Source organism: Martes martes, assembly GCF_963455335.1.
Source record: "Martes martes genome assembly, chromosome: 5".
Taxonomy (NCBI): domain Eukaryota; kingdom Metazoa; phylum Chordata; class Mammalia; order Carnivora; family Mustelidae; genus Martes; species Martes martes.
In genome coordinates this window covers 9,915,925-9,934,848 of record NC_137892.1, presented here as the reverse complement: position 1 = coordinate 9,934,848, position 18,924 = coordinate 9,915,925, and positions in this window count along the sequence as shown.

Here is an 18,924-nt window from a genome sequence, read left to right as displayed (position 1 = left end):
TTAGATAAGCCTCTGCCTTCAGTTCATGATCCCATGGTCCTGGGATTGAGCCCCACGTTGGGGTCCCTGCTTGGTGGGGAGTCTGCTTCTCCCTCCCCCCATCCCCCCACCCTGCTCACGCTCTATCTTTCAAATAAATACAATCTTTTTAGAAAATTCAGGTCATTTCTCTGAGCAGTGCACCAGCTCAGCCGACCAACTCTGATACCCTGTCCTCTTGCTTTCCTCCCAGTTGCTGAGAGACCTTTGAAAATTACTGGAGGGTAGCAGGTTTTATTGTATTATTATTATTATTTGCAATAATTCAAGACAGTTAGTGTTGCCTGTGGCACTCTTCTTTTGTTTAGGGTATTAAGATTTATTTTATATTGAGTTAATATTCGTGGACATTTCCAATTGTGACCAACCTGTGAGTGTTTGAAAATTTGTAGCTCCCACTCTGGGTATACATGTCACACTGCCTGGGTGATCCTGTCACTTCAGGGGTCAGGATTATTCTGCGTCCAGCTGATCTGAATGAACAGACATAAAGAGCTTGAAGGCCATTCAGCCCATCTCCTCTTGCGTTTTGCATGTGAATGATATGCTCTTCAGTGGACTGAGTCACTGAGAATGCTGCCTGTTGTCACAGGAAACTCTTCCTCAACCAGGACTCTAGTCCCTGGAGTCAGTGAAGACGGAGACCACGAGCATAGCCTGGGGATTCTTTGCATTCATCTGGTTTCCTGGTGACCCTTTTGGTTGTGAGCCCATGTGCCTCACATCTCTGTCAAGTGTGTTTCTTATACACGTTACTGAGTTTAGGTTTGCTTTGGGGTCCGGGCAGAACCTCCTTCCCTCTGACAAGGGAACAGAATGGATGATCAGTTGTGGATGCCATGGTTACTCTCCATCCATGATGATCTTCCTGTTTGCTTTGATATTTATAGCTTGGAAGGACCCTTCTCTTTTGTTGGTGCTCTTTGTTGGGTTCTTTCTTTGTTTCTAATACTTTGCCATTTCTCTTTGCACCTTCTGAATGCTTCATCTTATTTCATTTCCTCATGTGTTTTGTCTATACCTCTCAGTATCTTCATGTGTAAAATTTTAGGAGTGTTTATTCTTTATGCTGCTTCAATTGTACTTCTGTGATGACAAATTGTTCTCCCATTCTGAGCTTGTCTGACATATCATAGATTTATTTTATTTTTAAGTGACTTCTACACCCAGTGTGGGGCTCGAACTCACAACCCTGAGATCAGCAGTGACATGCTCCACTGACTGACTGAGCCAGCCAGGAGCCCCTTGCCTGATATTTCTCAATCCTTCTGTTCACTCACTATTGCCTCTGCAAGGTTTTTTTTTTTTTTTTTTTTTTTTTTTTTTTCCTACTTTGGGCCTCCTTTATAGAGGTGATTGGTTTTGCTTTTGTTTTCTTTATTCCTGAAGAAATATTTGAGAAAATTCACTGCCAAAAAGCGTTTTGCGTGTGTTCTTCAAGTGCATCTGTTACTGGCTCTCTCCTTCTTTTTTTTTTTTTAATATTTTATTTATTTGACAGAGAGAAATCACAAGTAGGCAGAGAGGCAGGAAGAGAGAGAGGAGGAAGCAGGCTCCCTGGGGAGCAGAGAGCCTGATGCGGAGCTCGATCCTGAACCATGACCTGAGCCGAAGGCAGAGGCTTTAACCCACTGAGCCACCCAGGCGCCCCTCTCTCCTTCTTTGTATTGGGTGATACTATCACACAGATCTCATGCAAATCCCGTTTGGAAACTCATTACAGAATAAGGTTCTTCCTGGCACTGTCTTTGCACGTGTCACCGAAGCAGGATGAAATGTAATTATCTTTCAGAGCAACAGGATTTTCCTTATAGCCGAGAGCTGGGTGTGTACTCTTCAGCGTTTACACCCCCGAGTCGGAGAGAACAGAAAGCTGTAGGAACAATCTCAGCGCAATGTCACTGTCACCCCAGCCCCTCACAGAGGTGCTGCGGCCAGGTGGTTGAGTCTTTGTCCTCTTGCCACACTCTGCTTCCAAGAACCAAACTCCTACACGGGCGCCAGCTGCCATTCTGCCCCTCACATTGCCGGAGCTGACACAGGCTTTGCATTTGCATCTCGGAGAAGGGGACTTATCAATCCTCCCAGAGAGCTATGACCAAGGGCATCCCCACCGCACTGCATTTTGCTCCCATTCAATTCCTACTGGCTTCTGCACTGTCACCTGTTGTGTGGGTTGGGACACCAATACCTCCTACTTACAACTAAGATAGACTTGTTTTCTGTTTTATTTTCCTAGTTGGCTTTGGTGCCTTTGGAAAGGAAAATACCAGCTTCATGCTGACTTCTTCAGGTTCGACATGTCTTAATCTCTTAATCCCCTTACTGCTTGGATCAACAGACTTGTCATCGGCAGCTTGCAGTTGAGAGCCCTGACTGATGCAGAAATTTGTGCCAGGAGTGTTGGCAGCCAGTCTCTGCTCAGGACATATCAGCCTCTTCAAAACCTCCTGGCCCTTCATCCGGACCCTGAGTAGGTTGCATTTCTGTGCCCACTGCAAGGTGGGTGCAGCCGTGGGACTGGTTTGGGCCGCTGAAATGTGAGAATGCATGGTGCTTGCAGACCAAAGCTTTCAGATCCCACATGTAGTCTGCCTGTTTTCTTAACTGATGAACTTCATCAGTTTAATGGACCAGTTTCAGGTTCTTAGCAAAACTGTGAGGAGACACCTTCCTCATCTCTACAGCCACCTCGCCTTCCTATCTCTAGACCTACAAGCAGAGTCTGACCCCTGCAGGCCCCAAGTACCCAATGACAAGTTCAAAATAGGAAGGTCCAACCTACTAAGTGAAGAGAAATATATGCTGCTTTATATGAAAAAAAAAAAAAAAATCAGGGAAATATGTGGGAACTGATCCTGGAAGTGCTTGGCCAGAAGGAGGGACACAATCCCAGACTGGCTGGCGTGTGCGATCAAGGTTCAACGGGCTAGCTAGGGAACTAGGATGGATTCAGTGATCTCCTCTGCTGCCCACACAAAACCTGGAGTCCACTGAGGTCTGCACTAAGGTAGGTGAAACCTCCAGACATCCCCTGGAATGACATAAATGTGAGAAATCCCAATGGAGAGGCACATGCGGAGGAGCCTTATTATGACACCTCCGCACCCACCCACCAGATGGTCAGGGGAGGATCAGGAGGACACACCTTTGCTGCATTCAGAGCTCAGACACCTTGGAAAAGCAGCATGGTGGTTCTTCTCTGAAGATGGAACGCTGGTATGAGACCATAACTGAGCTCCTAGGGCCAACACAGGTATCACGACCCAACAGCAAAGAACATGCAACAAAGTTTTATTTCCACAAGCCAGGTATACAAGGTTGCCAAGACTTTCTGCCAGACTAGTGTGGTGAACTGGATGAGATGACCCACTGGGGGCTGGAGATCCCTCTGGCCTCTAGTTGGCCTCTAGTTGCAACCGGGCCTCTAGTTCCTACACGCAAGTGACCAGTAGCTCAAGCACGACCAGCGACAGCTCTCCAGAAAGAGAGGTTGCTGCCACCAGCTCCAGGGATAGAGCCAGGGCATGGCTCACATCTACTCCAGCTCCCCCAGCTTCAGCCTCACCCCCCACGTAGAACCAGCGCTGGCTCCCACCATAGGCTCGAGCTGCTGGGCTGTGCACAGCGAGACCAGATCCAGTCCCAGCTCCACGGACAGAGTCTGCGCCAACCGCACTGCCCGCTCCCGCTGCTGAGCTACCTTCAGCACCAGTTCCAGCACCAGAGTCTTTCTGTCCTGTCCAGGAGAGGCACTCCTTTACTTTCAGGTTTTTTTTTTCCTCATGATTCCAGGTATGTTATGTTTCAAACTTAATATAAAATAAACTATCTTTTTTTAGACATTTTCAAGTGTGCAATTCACTGACATTGACTACCTTTCCCATGCTTATCATTTTGTGGACTCGCCGCCCCTTGGCCACCATAGCTCTGCCCTTTTACGTCTTCCCCAGCAACGGATGAGGGTTCCTGTTTTCCAGGCTCCTCTGAAACACTGGTCATTCCTGCTTGGTCAGGCTCACCCCTCCTGGGTGGGGAAATGTGTATCACTGTGGTGTTGGCTTGCATTTCCCCACCATCTAACGAGGGTCTCCTTCCCATGTGCCTACTTGGCTGTCTGGCTGTCTTCTATGGGGAAATGTCTATTATTTTCAGTGGGGTTGTTTATGCTCTTAAATTGTAGGAATTCTTTATATGTTCTAGACACAAGGACCTTATGAGATTTAGGGTTTACAAGTATTCCTACAACTCTTTGGGTCTCTTTACATTCCCTTGAGAACATCCTTTGAGTCACAATTGCTTTTAACAATAATGAAGTCCAATATATCTGTTTTCTCTGTTGTTTGTGCTTTGGATGCCATATTAGAGACACCATTGCCAAATCCAAAGGAATGGAGATTTGCCCCTAAGTGCTCTTAGTTTACTTCCGAAGTGTTAAGAGTTTTCACTCTTTAGATTTTTGATCCATTTGGAGTTAACTTTTTTACATGGTGTGAGGTAATGCTCTTTTGTACATGGACATCTGGTTTCCTCACACCAGTTGTTGAAAACACTGTTTTGCCTCATTGAATGACCTTGATATCCATGTTTGAAAACAACTGGCCATAGATTTATGCATTCCTTGATTCTCAATGGTCGTCCATTGATCCATATGTGTTGTTCCTCTCTGTTCGCACCTTTTCGGAAAATGTTATAGTCTCATGTAGAGATTTGATTTTTTTTTAATTCTTAGTAGTTTTTGCATATAAGATTATGTCATATATAAAAGAACATTATTTTTCTTCCTTTCCATTTTAATTAGTCATCTCGTATAACTTCTCAGACCAAATTTCAATGGCCATATTGAAATGAAGTGGTAGAAGTGGGCATCGTTGATTAATATTGGATCTTAAGGAGAAAACTTTCAGCCTTTCACCACTGAGAATAATATACATATGAGCTTTTTAAATAAATATCTTTATCATAATTTTAAAAGACTATTTGAGAGATTGAGGAAGAGGGGGAAGAGAGTGAGAGAGAGTGCACGTGAAAGAAGAGAAGGGGAGAGGGAGAGAATGTCCAGCAGATTCCCTGCCAAGAACAGATCCTGCCATTGGCTGGATCTCATGACCCATGAGACCATGACCTGAGCCCAAACCAAAAGTCAGACACTCAACCCATGGAACCACCCAGGCACCCCTCCTTTATCACAACGTAATCTTCTATTTCTATTTTACTGTGAGCACTTATTATGAAAAGGTTTGGATTTTGTCAAAGCTTATCCTACATCAATCAAGATGATCATGTTTCTTATTGATGTGGTATAGGACATTAACTACCTACCTTCAACAGCCTTTGCACTCCTGGTGTATATCACAATTGGTCATGATGTATCATCCTTCCAATGTGTTGCTATATTCTGTCTGCTGGAATTCTATTGAGGATTTTTTTTATCTCTCTTCATTATGGATTTTGACCAGCAGTTTTCTTTGCTTGTAACGTCTTTGTCAAGTCTTTTGAAAAAGGATGATGTTGGCATTCTAGGGTCACATGGGAAGTGTTCCCTCCTCTTGTACTTTTTTTTTTTTTCAGTTTCAGAAGTATTGGTATTATCTCTTCTTTAAACGCATGGACAAATCATCCATGAAAGCCTCAGGTTCTGGACTTTTATTGTTGTGAAGTTCTCATTACTGCTGCAGGCAATTTACTTACTAGAGGTCTACTTGGGGTTTCCATTTCCTCTGGAGTCACTTTGGTAGTTCGTGTACTTCTCAGAATTACCTGCCTCATCTCAGTGAGCCAATATGTTGGTATAAAATGGCTCCATTTTGGTCTCTTTTGTGAATTGGGTAAATCTCTAAAAGAGAACTGTTTTTTCACCGATTTTCTTGAGTGCTCTTCTCTTCCTATTATCTCTGCTCTAATCTTCATAATTATTTCCCTCCACTAACATTAGGTTTCCTTTCATCTTCTTCTTCTACTGACCCAGAGGAACCTAATAACTGTTACAAATACAAGCCAGCCACAGGGCCACTGTCCAGGTTTGGGTTGTTGGGTAGAGAAGCAATTACAGACTGCAGTGGATCAGGATACCTGGGCAATTTCTACATAAACTGGCATTCCAGGCCACCCCCAGACTGTCACGTCAGCCTGAACCGCTCCTACTTCCAGTCATGATGCTCAGAAAAGGATTGCTTGGCTTCTCATGAACCACGCATGACCTTAGGCACCTTCTGTGCTCTGTGAACAAGAAGACTGGCTGAATTTTGCCAAGGAGCACTGCCCATGGGCAGGAAACCTGCACAGCCCAGGGCACTGTCTTCTGTGCACTTCCCTCACACCTTCCCATGTGTGGGCCACTGCCACCCATGCCCATGGACACCCAAGAGCACCCATTCACCCAGGGTGTCTGCTCAATGCAATGTCAGCCCTTCATCTCCACCACCAGACCCCCAACACAGCACCCAAGACCAAAAGGAGCCCACACTCCCTGTCCTATGAGCAGCTCAGACACAGCCCCTACCCACACAGCGGGGACACTGCCTCCCTGCTTGCCTGCACTCAGCCAGCTCCTCCAGCCCGAAGTGGATGTTGAGGAGATCAACACGGGCTCTGTCTCAGAGTCCCTGATGGCCAGGAAAAGAAGATGACTGCCCCACTCTTTCTCCCTGACAGATCCCTTCTTGGAGCCTTGGTCCCCACTGCACACCCACAAGGAGCCAAGAAGCCTCAATCTCTAGAAGCCTCTGAACTAGGTGCTGGCATGGAGTTCCCTGCACCATTTAGTGTTTCTGACAATCTTGGAATTCCTCTCATTCTGGAGTTGACCTCCCAGTCGTCCCCAGAGACCTCAGGCACCATTACAGCCTCAGGCAGCACCTCCGCCTCCTCAGCCTCCCTCAAATCTTTGGCAGCCTCAGGCTCACACGAGCTCTGTGTCTCAGGGCCTGCAGCCACAGCTCCTTGCTGCCACTCTCCATCCAGCAGGTGGGCGAAGCTCTTGCGCATCAGCCTGGACGTGAAGGCTGGCACCATGTACAAGAGTATCCTGCTGAACTGGGCAGAAGGGGTGTCCCTTTGGGCCTCTCACTCAGAACTCTTTTGCTACTGGCCACACTGAAACAGCTACTGACCAGAAGCCATCTCTGGACCTTCCAGGCAGCATGCCCGGGCCTAGGAGGAGGCCCCACTCTACACAGGAGGAAACTGAGGCAGCCTCCTCACCCCTGCTGGTGCTTGGTGATCCACACTTGAGTGGGGGCAATAACATGCCCACCAAGCTCCCTCCAAATTTTGGATGAATGGCTCTGATAAGACTGCTCGGATTCTGTCCCTTGAACCCCACACCCTGCAGTGACCCCGGCTCCTTGCTCAACACCCAGAGAGCCCTGCCTGATCGAGTCCAGATTCCCTCCCCAGTGTGCACCACTCACCCCGCTCCAGCCTCTGTAGGGCATTGCCCGGATGGAGCCAGTCAGGAATTTGCCACTCAGAGCCCCCTGCCGCCCCTTCCCACATGGCCTTACCTCCAAGGCTGGGCTCAGAGGCTTCTTCTTCCAGCTCCTCTGTATACTCAGGCTTTGGCTCAGATTGGTCTGGGTTCAAACCTGCAGCAGGGCCATTCCACAGCTCTGTGCCAGGCAAGCTCCTATGGTAACATTTGGGACCTCAGGTTTCTATTTTGAAAATGGGGTCTGGGACTCACATCTCAGGAGAGCGTGTTGGGGATTAAGGCAGGGGGATGAAGGTGTTTGGAGTGCTGGATCTTGGGGAGAAGGAGGTGCTGCCAGGAAGACAGGAGTAGGGGATGTAGATGAGAAAAAGGCGGCCTGACCTCCGCCCTGCCCAGACGGATCCTCCCCCCGCTCCCCCTCACCTGCCCCGGCCCTGCACTGAGAGGAACACTGACGAGGAACATGGGGTCAGGACGGCAGGGGAGGGGTATGTCTCATTTCTCTCTAGTCCCCCGGCTCTCCACGTCCACTCAGTCATCGCTCCCCCTCGCCCCCCACCTAAGAGGATGGGAGGGTCCAGGAGCCAGCAGTGGAGAAACGGACACACGGATGCAGCCCGGTGCGCGCCCCTCAGCGTTGCGCGCGCCCCTCAGCGTTGCGCACGCCCTCAGCGACCTGGGGTCCGGCGCATGCGCTGTCTGCAGGTCCGTGCGCACACTTGCAAAGTTCCAACTGCCACCGACGACAGTTGGCAGTTGGCGGGAGCACCTCGCCCACTCTGAGCGCTCCTGTGCCGAGCCCGCCCCCAAAGGCGGGGCCTCCGCTCCCGCTGAGCCCCACCCATGAAATTCCTTGTCCAACCCCTCCTGGGACAGTCGGCAGAGGGATGGCAGGAGCAGCGGGGACTGGCCCGGACCAGTCAGAGGAGCAGAGGATCCAGAAACTGGGAGGGTTTCGGCTTCTGGGGCTGCGGCTGCAACTTCCTGTGGGGTTTCCTTGGAAAGCGTGCCCCTGAGATACAGCTCACCGTTCCCATGTGGGGCCTGTTCCTTTCGGCATCCTTGTGTGGGCACAGGTACACACAAGGCTCTGCAAGCATACACACACACACACACGTGTGTGCACACATGCGCACACACACACACACACTAACTCTCCAGGTGGGGTCAAAGGGAGAGTGGAACCCGGAGATGATAAGGGGGAGAGAAGGAAGAGGTTGGAGGCAACTGGGCCATGTGGAGTGGGCATTGTCTCTTGAGAACCTAGCTGGAGTCATAATATGCGGGTGGGGGACATGCCAGGCTCATGGCCAGTGGTCCACAAGATGCCCAAATGACTGCCATGGGCACCCACATTCTAGAGACAGCCCCCTATCCAGTTTATTAGGCTAGAGATGCTCTGATGAAGTCTGTTGTCCTGCTTTATCCAGATGTCAGTAGGATGCGGTCTCAGGGAAGCTGGCAATGAGAGTCATTTCCTACACTGCAGAATGTGGTTCAGGTCTCGCCCGACTTCTCTAGCCATTTGCCTGGAGGACCCAAAGGTAAGACAGGGAGGCCCAGGGCCAGCCAGTCCCGCCAGACGCTGCTGTGATCTGACTGAGCATCCCCAGTTCCCCTCCCCGTGTGTGTGCCTGTGTTTAAGAGGGATGGGGGGGCAGCAGGGGGTTCAGCCATGATCAGGGTGCTGAGGGTGCTGAGGGGTCAGTTGCCAATATGTTCACAGCCCAGGTCAAGGCTGACTAGGTGGGACGGGGTGCAGGGTTCACATACTTCTCCCCAGGGTTTATCCCAAGCCCTGTAGGTGTATCTACCTGAATCCCAGATGCAGGACTGTGATCTGGGAGCAGTAGGGGGACTGGGTAAAGGAAACCGGGGACAGCCGGGTGGGGCTGTGCTGCCTTGGGGCCTGCGACCCGTTGTTTTCAGAGCCCCATGGAAGCTGTATTGTTTTCTGTTCCTGCACCTGGCTACTTGCAAAGGTGAACACGGACTTCAGAGGCGTCTCCCTCCTTCCAGAGCTGCTGCTGGACTTGAGGCCTTAGGTCCTCAGGTGTAGCAGCTCTGATAGGAGAAAGCTCACCCGCGTGCCTGCTGCTCTACATGCCTTTGCACTGACAGGACCCAGCCTGGGGCCTCCCAGAGAATCCACAGCCAGGAAGGAACCCTAGGGGGACGTCTCCCTGACCACCGTCCATCCCCTCAGTGCTCTGACCCCAGTCCTTGCTCCTGGCCCCACCCCAGCCTGTGAAGGCTCCTCCCAGTGGGGCCAAACACCGACCCATCCCCACAAACCCACAGGCACCCAGCCCCGGCCTTCCACCCTCGGGCTTGGCCTCCATAGTCTCCAGTTTCTGGACTGCTGTCCAACATTCTACCAGCAGGGGCAGTGGCCTGAGCAGTGTCACAGGTCTTCCAGGCAGTCCCCAGCACCGGCTCCTGGAAAACCCTGTGTGCTCACTCCCTGCATCTGGGAGAAGGATCCAGTGTCTGTCAGCCTCCTCCCAATCTCATCTGAGGACTTCTGCAAAGGCAGGGGCTAGGAGCCAGCCCGGAGGCATCACACAGTGCCATCAGCTCCCCAAGGGGCCCCAGACAAAGGACGGGGACTGCAGGCTCTGTGGACTATGCGCAGGACCTCCAACATGCACGTGGCCATTCCTTGAGCACGCAGCTGAACACACTTGAGTCCTGGCGACACTCACCTTGGAGTCCCCCACGCAAAGCTCCATGACTGACAAGGACAAACTGAGGCTACCTCACTAGGGGTACTCCTAGGAGTACTACTAGGTACCCCTAGGTACTACTAGGGGTACTCCTAGTTTCCAATGCAAAGGGGGGTGGAAACAGAACCCCAGCCCCTCAAGCTCCTGACCTGGCCTAGGGATGCCCCAGCCCATCGCCCCATGGCCATCTTGTGGACCCCCTGGCCATCAGCTTGGCAAGACTCCCCTCCTCATATTCTGTGTGCCGAGCATGTTGTCAGGTTCTGGGGGCCCCTGGCCCATGGCCCAGTTCCCTCTAACCTCTCTCTCCTGTCCCCCTTGTCACTGACCCATTATGCACTCCCGTTCTGCTCCCTAGCTGGTCAGAGAGAGAGAGAGAGTGCATGCGAGAGTGCGTGTGTGTGTGTGTGTGTGTGTGTGTGTGTGTGTGTGTGTGTGTTTCTGGTTTTCCTGCAGGGGCTGCCATGCTGGTACTGACCACCAGGCTGTGCCCATTGTGCTCAGGGAAGCCACCAGAGCAGGGGGGGGACACCCAGGGGTCATGCTGGGTTTTCCTGCAGGGGCTGCCATGCTGGTACTGACCACCAGGCTGTGCTCATTGTGCTCAGGGAAGCCACCAGAGCAGGGGGGGACACCCAGGGGTCATGCTGGGTGTCCCCCGCCTCTCCCCCAACAGGCTCCTCAGATTAGGAGCCTCCACGTCCACCATGTGAGCGGCTCAGAGGCAGGAAGGGATCTGAGACCCTCTCACAGACTCATTCCGCTACTGTGCCCCTCACACTCACCCTGAGCAGGGGCTGTGCTAGGTCTGGGGGTGGGGCTGGAAGGTACCCCAGGAAGGTCCCTGTCCTCCAGGAGGTCCCAACCTAGAGGGGGATATGGACCAAAGCACCTGGACTGCAGTCTCCCAGGGTGGCTCGACCGTCTGGGCTTACTTCCCCGAAGTCCTGGATCAAAGAGAGACACACGGACAGAGAAAGAACAGAGACATAGAGACACACACAGAGAATGAACCCATTAGAGGGAACCAGGAGAAGTCCCAGACTTCCCTCCATCAGCTTGGAAACGACATCCCATTGTTTTGCCCCATTCTCTTTCTGAGAGCGCAGTCACAAGGGCCACCCAGCCTGTGGGGAGGGATTCCACAGAGATGTGTGAGCAGGATTCAGGAATGCCCGGGAACCACTGTGGGGACGGCCCAGCACATGGGCGCAGACAAGGCCTTGGGACCTCTGCCTAAATCTAATGGGAGCCCCTGGAAGTCTGCATCACCGGGGGACAAGGTCAGAAAGTAAATTGCAACCTTCCCATGGGGGCTGGGACCCAAGCAGCGGGGGAGTGGCTTTGCCGGACCCCAGAGCATACCCAGGCCTCTCCGAGCTGTGGTGTGTGCCCCGCCCAGGCCACCACTCCCCCTTTCATTGCCAAGTGTGTGCACCCGGCTCCCGTGATAGCAGAGATGGAACGTATGAAGGGGTCCTTCACCTGGTGGTGTCCCTAGAAGTAAAGAGCCTGGGAGGCCCCGAGAGGCACAGGGTCTGTCTGGGGTCACAGTCCTGGGCAGGAGCAGGAACCCGGACTGAACCCAGCTCTCTGTCCGCAAACCGAGGACAACGGTTGCACCAAGGCCTCGTGGGGGGTGTGGATGGACCGTGTGGGTGTCACTGTATGTTCGCGTGTTGCATCCAAAATTTGGGAGACTTCAGGCAGAGGACAGCGTGCCTGACAAATACTTGCCCTCGCTAGAGAGGTCAACTAAGGGCTGCCCGATGCCTCTGGCCATGTGGCAGGAAGGAGCAAAAGGTGACCCTGGGAGGCCAGAGCTGGAGACGAAGCCCCACATGCTCTGATTGACCTGTGGAGCCATAGGTCACCTCCCCGTGTGTGTGTGCATGTGTGTGTGAGCGTGAGTGTGCATACATGTGTGTTTGGAAGGAGGGCTCATGTGGGGTGGGGACTTCCAGAGCAGGAGCAGGTTGATGAGGGGTCAGATGCTCAGTGGGCAGGTCACGTTCAATGTCAAGACTGGGTGGGTGGGATGGGGTGTAGGGGATGCGAGCTTCTGCCCAGTGTTGATCCCGAGAGCCCTGCAGGCATGGGTCACTGTCCTTGGTGCAGGGCTGTGCACACACAGGTCTGTGTCTGATGTGGGAGCGGCAGGGGGACTGTGCGGGAGGACAGTGGGTTCGGCCAAGCGGGAGTGTGATGCTTGCGGGCCAGCTATTGGTCCCTGTCTTTGCAGAAGTCCACAGATGATGAAAGCGGGCTGGCAGAGATGCCCTCCTCCCTGGCACAGGAGTCCTCAGTCCCAGTAAAGCCTTCGACACCTCCCAGGCCACCAGCAGAAGCTGAGCCTGAGGGTGAGAAGCCCGGGGCTGGGTTCCTGGGCGTGTGTGGTGATGGGTCAGTGCTGGGCCCCACAGGGAGGAGCCCCAAAAGCTGGTGTGGGGCCGGGAGCAAGGACTAGGCTCAGAGCACCCAGTGGGTGGACTGCAGTCAGGGAGCCGCCCCGCTGAGGGTTCCTTCCTGGCTGTGACCACTCTGGGAGGCTCGGGCTGGGTCCTGTCTGCGCAAAGGTCCATGGAGAGGCAGGCATGTGGGTGACGTTCTCTCCTCTCACAGCTGCTCCATCCGAGGAGCTGGGCTGGCCCCAATATCAGCAGGAGCTGGGAAGTGAGGGAAGGTGCATGCTGCGACCTCAGCAGGAGACCAGCAGCCAGAAGGTGACCAGGAACCGGGCCATGGAGAGCCTGATGCTGCCCAGAAAGAGCTGGTGCCTGTTCTTGCCACAGTCCCTGCCCCTGCCCTGGATCCTGCACCAGCCATCACCACTGAGTATGACCCAGTTCAAAACCCTTCCCCTGCCCCTGCCCCTGCCCCTGCCACGTCCTCTGCCCCCGCCATGGCCACTGAGCCTTCCCCTGGCTGCGCCCCTGGTACTGCCCCAGACCCAGCCTCTGCCCCTGCTTCAGCCCTTTCCCCTGCCCCAGCCCCTGCAAGTTCGATTCCTCTGCCGCTGCCCCTGCCCCTACCCCTGTGAGGGCCACTGCCCCTCCCCTGGCCATCGCTGTGCCCCTGGTCCTGCCCTAGACCTAGCTCCTGTCCCTGATTCTGCCCTTCGTCTGCCCCAAAAAGGACACTGCCCTTATCCCTGCCCCTGCCTCTGCCCCTGATCCTGCCACAGTGTAAGCTCCTCACCGGGATCCTGCACCAGCCATCGCCAGGGCAACGGACACAGCTCCAGCCCCTTCCACTTCCCCAGCCCCTGCCAGGACCAATTCCCCTTCCCCTGCCCCTGCAAGGGCCACTGCTGCTTCCCCAGCCCATGCCTGTGCCCCTGTCCTTGCCTCAGACGCAGCTCCTGTCCCTGACCCTGCCCCTTCCACTGCCCCTGTCTGTGCTCTTGCTCTTGCCACTGACCCAGCTCCTTCCCTGGTTCCAACACCTGTTCCTGCCCTGCCCTTCCCCCTGTCCCTGTCTGTGCGCCCTTTCCTGATCCAGATCCAGTCCCTGCCCCTGCTCTTGACCTTTTCCCTGCCCCTACCCATTCCCCTGTCCCTGCCAGGACACTTGCTCCTTCCTCTACCTCTGCCAGTGCCCCAGACACTACTCCAGCCTCTGATCCTGCTCCTTCCCTTTCCCCTGCTTCTGCCTGTGTCCCTGCTCGTACCCCTACCCTTTCCCCTGCCTGTGTCCCTCTTCTTGCACCAGATCCATCTCCTGATCATTCCCCAACACCTGCCACGACCACTGTCCTTTCCCTGGCCCCTGCCTCTTCCCTTGTTCCTGCCCCAGACTCAGTTCCCTCCCTTGATCCTGCCCCTGCTCCTTCCCCTTCCTTGCCAGGTCCACTGTTCCTTCCCATGTTCCTCCCTGTGTCCCCGTTCCGGCTCCAGACCCAGTGCTCCCCCTGTTCCTGCCCCTGCTCCTACCCCTTCCCCTGCCCCTACAAAGAACTCTGGCCCTTCCCTTGCCCCTATCAGGGTCCCTGTTCCTGCCCCTGCTCCTACCCCTTCCCCTGCCCCTACAAAGAACTCTGGCCCTTCCCTTGCCCCTATCAGGGTCACTGTCTCTTCCCCTGCTCCAGCCTAGTCCCCTGTTCCCACCCCAGACCCAGCTCCTGCCTCTGCTCCTGCCCTTTCCTTTGCCCCTGCCTTCACTCCTGTTCCTATCCCTGACCCAGCTCCAGCCCTGGGTCCTGCACCAGCCACTTCTGCTGACCCAGTCCCTCCCCTGGCTCCTGCTCCTGTCCCAGCTCTTGCATCTGGCCGTGCTCCTGCCCTGGCCCCTATACCAACCCCTGCCCCTATGCTTGCTCCTACTGGGCTCCCAGAGCCACATTCAGAGCCCACCATTCTGCAGGGAGAGCTCCCTTTACAATTACCCACGTTCCATCCCCCAATCCCACTGCCCCACCAGAATGTTTCATCTCCTCCCACTGTGGTCTTTCTTTTTGGTACATAGTCACTGTCATAGTAGCTTTCCATATCATGTATGCTGTCTACTGACTATTTTAAATAAAATTCATCCTTTTCAGCTGAACTCGTGCTGAGCACTTAGTCCATCCCCGACACCCTCCCCTCACAACACTGAACATCAGTATGGAACATCTCCTTCCCCAAAGGAGACCCTGAGCCCAAGCCCTCCCTGCCCATTTCTCCCCAAACTGGCCCCTCCTAACCCCTAAGCTGCTTTCTCTCTCTGCTCCTTCAGCTGTTTTGAAGGTTTCTGTAAGTGGGATCACCCAGTAGGTGCCTTGGTGTCTCTCCACCTATTTTCAAAGGGGACTGGGATTTTTTCTGTGTTTCTTTGACTAGAATTTCACTTATGCCATACCGAAACCCCAGGTAGATTACAGATGAGATGGAATCCTAGAGGCCCCTTTAGTAGATATGGGCTCAATCTTGGGGCTGAGACCCCTGTTCCTGCTGGGACACCACAGTCTGACCCCAGGTAGGACACGGCTGCTAACTCCTGTGGCCTGCACACACACCATGGGAATGCAGAAAGCTGGAAGACACACCACAGAGGGCAAACACATCACTCTCAACTCAAGGCAGAGAAGCTTTCCCCTGCCTCTGGTCCAAACCAGGCTCCAAATCACTGCGTCCCACAAGAACAGTGACTAAAAGCATGCAAGTGGAAGGAAGGGGGATATGCACGTGGGGAGTATGTGTCCGTGATGTGGGAGCTCCAGGGGAAGGACTCTGGCAATGGAAACCCTATGGAGGCAGTGTGGGTCACCCTCAGACCAGCAGGTGTCTGGCCAAGGGACCAGCAGCCAGGGGAGAATGTGAGGACATGGAGGTCCAATGTAGAACCCCCAGAAAGAAGGGTGACAGACACCCCAGGCTGGGACAACCATGGCCAGCACCACCCAAGGGCACAGGGGCACCCATCACCTAGCTGTGCTCATCCTTGGACTCACCCTGGAAACTCTGGTGTGGTTTTTCACAGATGCATTGTCAGGAGTGCTCAGCACAGCAGTGGTGGGGAGAGCAGGGAATGGAATGGCGCTAATGCCCAAGGAGATGGACGTGATCCTCAGTTCCAGTCCTCATGAGAGAATGTCCTGCAGCTACTGCCCCAGCATCATCCAGGGCACAGGATCGGGAAGCCCCTCCTGAGATGCCTTCCTGCCACTGTGCTCCTGGCACTGGCACTGTTCTCCTCCACTTGTTTGTGGAGGAGGTGGAGAGGATCCAAGATGACCGAGGGCCAAGAGAAGGAAGGTCGGTACAGGGAGGACAGGTGGAAGTGCCCTGAGCCACCATCCGGGGTCTGGGCTGTGATGCCCTCGGACCTCATTCCAACTAATGACTCCTGATGGATAGGCAAGACTTCTCTGGTTTCACACCCTCCCTCCACATTCCTTCAGTCCCTCAGTCATTCATTCTCTCCCTCACTCCTTCCCCCTCTATACCTTCCTTTTCTTTTCCTCCCTCTCCCCCAACCTGACTCCCTCTTCTCCTCCCTCATCCAGCAGAGGATCTTGGTCCCAGCTGTGAACTGACCACTGGGGCTTCATCAGTGAGCACCTACAACCATGTGGTCCCTGTCCACATGGCACTCCTGTCCACTGTGGGAGCTGATGGGGGCAGACCTCAGGGTAAGCAGTAGGATGGGCACCAGGAATCTCCTCCTGAAAATGGGGACCGATTGCACAAAAAATGGAGAGACCCATGCTTAGCACTTCCTCGAGAAAAATCGAGTCCTGAAAAGGGATGCAAAGTCAGTTTATCCTCGACTTGATGCACTGTGTGTTCTAATGGCCCACCGGCCCTGATTCCTAGAAGCAACAAAGAATAGATCATGTAGTGTTGACTGGGGGTTTGTGACACAACTGTTCGGATCCAGTGACAGCATTTCACCCAACATCCTGAGGGCCTCCGAGTTTTCCGAAGGACCTCAGAGGTCCTCTGAGCCTTACGTCGTCCTCCTTGGGAAACCCTGCCCTGTTGTCCTCCTTGCCTCCTGCCTCTTCTGGGACCTTTCAACAGCCTCCCCAGCCATGGCTGTCCTCGCCAGAACTCCCTGCCCCATGGCGGGATGACTGTATCTGGTGCTGGGCCCCCCACAAGCCCTGTGCATTGTAGAAGGCCTGTGCACTCCTTCTGGGGTCACTTGGCATCTCCCGTGCAGTGCCCTGCCTCTCCCTGCACTGGGTCTCCTCAGACAAGCCTGTGAGGCCAGCCAGTGCCCATATCACAGGCACAGAAGGTGAGTCCAGAAGGTCCAGATGACCTTCTCCCAGTCCCAGCATGTGGAGCCTGAGCCGAGGGAGGAGGTGGCACAGTGAGCCCAAAGGAGGAGAGGGAGCACTGTGGGGGCCTTGAGCTTAGGCCCACTGGGAGACCATGTCCCACCCACACCACCTCTGTCCCCAGGACTGGGGTCATCAGGGTGTCCAGGCTCCCACGCTGCATGGCTGGCAGCAGCTGGCATCAGAGGAGGTACTGCTGGTGCAGGAGAGAGACCTTCACAGAGAGGAGGGGACAGGTGCTCCCCCAGCGGCAGGTGTAGGAGGTTGGCGGCAGGGAGGCCTTCGTGGACAGCAGTGCCGTGCCAGTCCGGGTTCCCCAAATCCAAGGCTGAGACCCTATATAGCATTTGCCACTGTACCCTCTTGTCTCAACTGACAACCACGCTGTCTGTGTCTGTGCTGTTTGCTGTCTTTGTACTTGACCTTCGATCCTGCCTTGATAGAGCGGCTGCCCTGTGTGTACGAAGGTCATAAACAAGGAACAGAGAAGGTTGTTGATATCCACTAAGTCGCTTTGCTGGTGAGGGCCAGTGTCCACCCAGCCCCACCTACCCCTGTGACTCACCCTGGAGTGATGCCCTGGGTTCTTTGGAAGTAGGAACCCCAAGCACTGTGAATGTGTGCCCCACTTGCCACACCGGGGTCTCCACCCATGGCTCCTCTCTTGCCCTCATATGCAGAGATCAAGGATTAGGATGTTGACAGGACAGCATGATAGGACCCTCAATGTCCACGGTGGATGGGGACTATGAGAATGGGGTCATTCCCAGCCGCACTCCTGTGAGCCGGGAGCCCGAGGGAAGAACTCCTTTCCTCAGCACAGGAAGCTCTCAAGTGGGGGGCATTGGTCCTCCAGGCTCTGAGCAGGAAACTGAGGTGTCCAGATCCATCCTGGATGTAAGTACCAGCCCTGGCTTGCTGGCCCAGGGGGCACAAGGCTCCTCCTTCCCAGATGTCCTCCATTTGGGCTGGTTCATCTTCTCATGAGCAGGGATGTCCAGGCCCCAGTGCCATCTGAGAGGCAGCTGACCTGGGAGGTCCACCTTCCAGCTGCCTAACGGAGGATCGAGCCCCAGACCTGCACACTATTCAAAAATGGAAGGGGAACCAGTTATAAAACTACTGAAACCAGTAGTTTCAAGGGACCTGGCTTCTTCCTGTGGTTAGTGTACTTTGACTTGGGGAAATTTCTGCCCGTCTAAGGTCTTGAAAATATTCACCTCATGTTCTCTGTTGGAGAGATTCTTGAAAATCTCTGGTTTATATGTAAAACCATCTGGAAGTGACTTTGGTTGGTAGGGCCGCTCTGGGAAAAGAATGGAGCTTCCCCAAAACACTAAAAGTAGAACTCTATGATCTTGATACGGGGTAGACATTTTCAGGAAATGAAGTCAGTTTCTTGAAATAAGGTCTGCACACTCCCACCCACTCTCCAGAGGAGAGGTAGCCACCCATAGCCATGGGGCCCCTGCATGGAAAGTAATAAGCAACCCTTCCCTTGAGGCAGGTGCCTCCCTGAACAAGGGACTGGCCCAGGGCCGGGAGGTCTGCACAGCAGCACATTCAATGTCCTGGATACCAGGACAAGACCGAGTACAGCACCAGGCCAGTGAGGGGCAGGACACACTACCCCAAATATGGCACCTTAATAAATGAAATACAGAAGTTGAAAGAACTTTTGCAGAGAGCTGAAGCAGGAAGGTCCCTGTGATCCCCAGCCATCAGCCCTTCTTCCCTGAAGCAGGTCAGGATCTCCCATGTGGAACTTTCTCTCCCTGGACCACAGGGAGGACACTGTCATCACCGGAGCCAAGGAATGCAGGGCTCCCAAGGCTGTATGCACAAACCTGCTGAAACTGACCCTTATCTCCTAGTTACTTCTTTACCATTTACCAGCCTTAGCCCAAAGCCCAGCGTCTGTCAATGCTTCACATGACCATGGCTTCTTTTCTAAAAGGTAGACA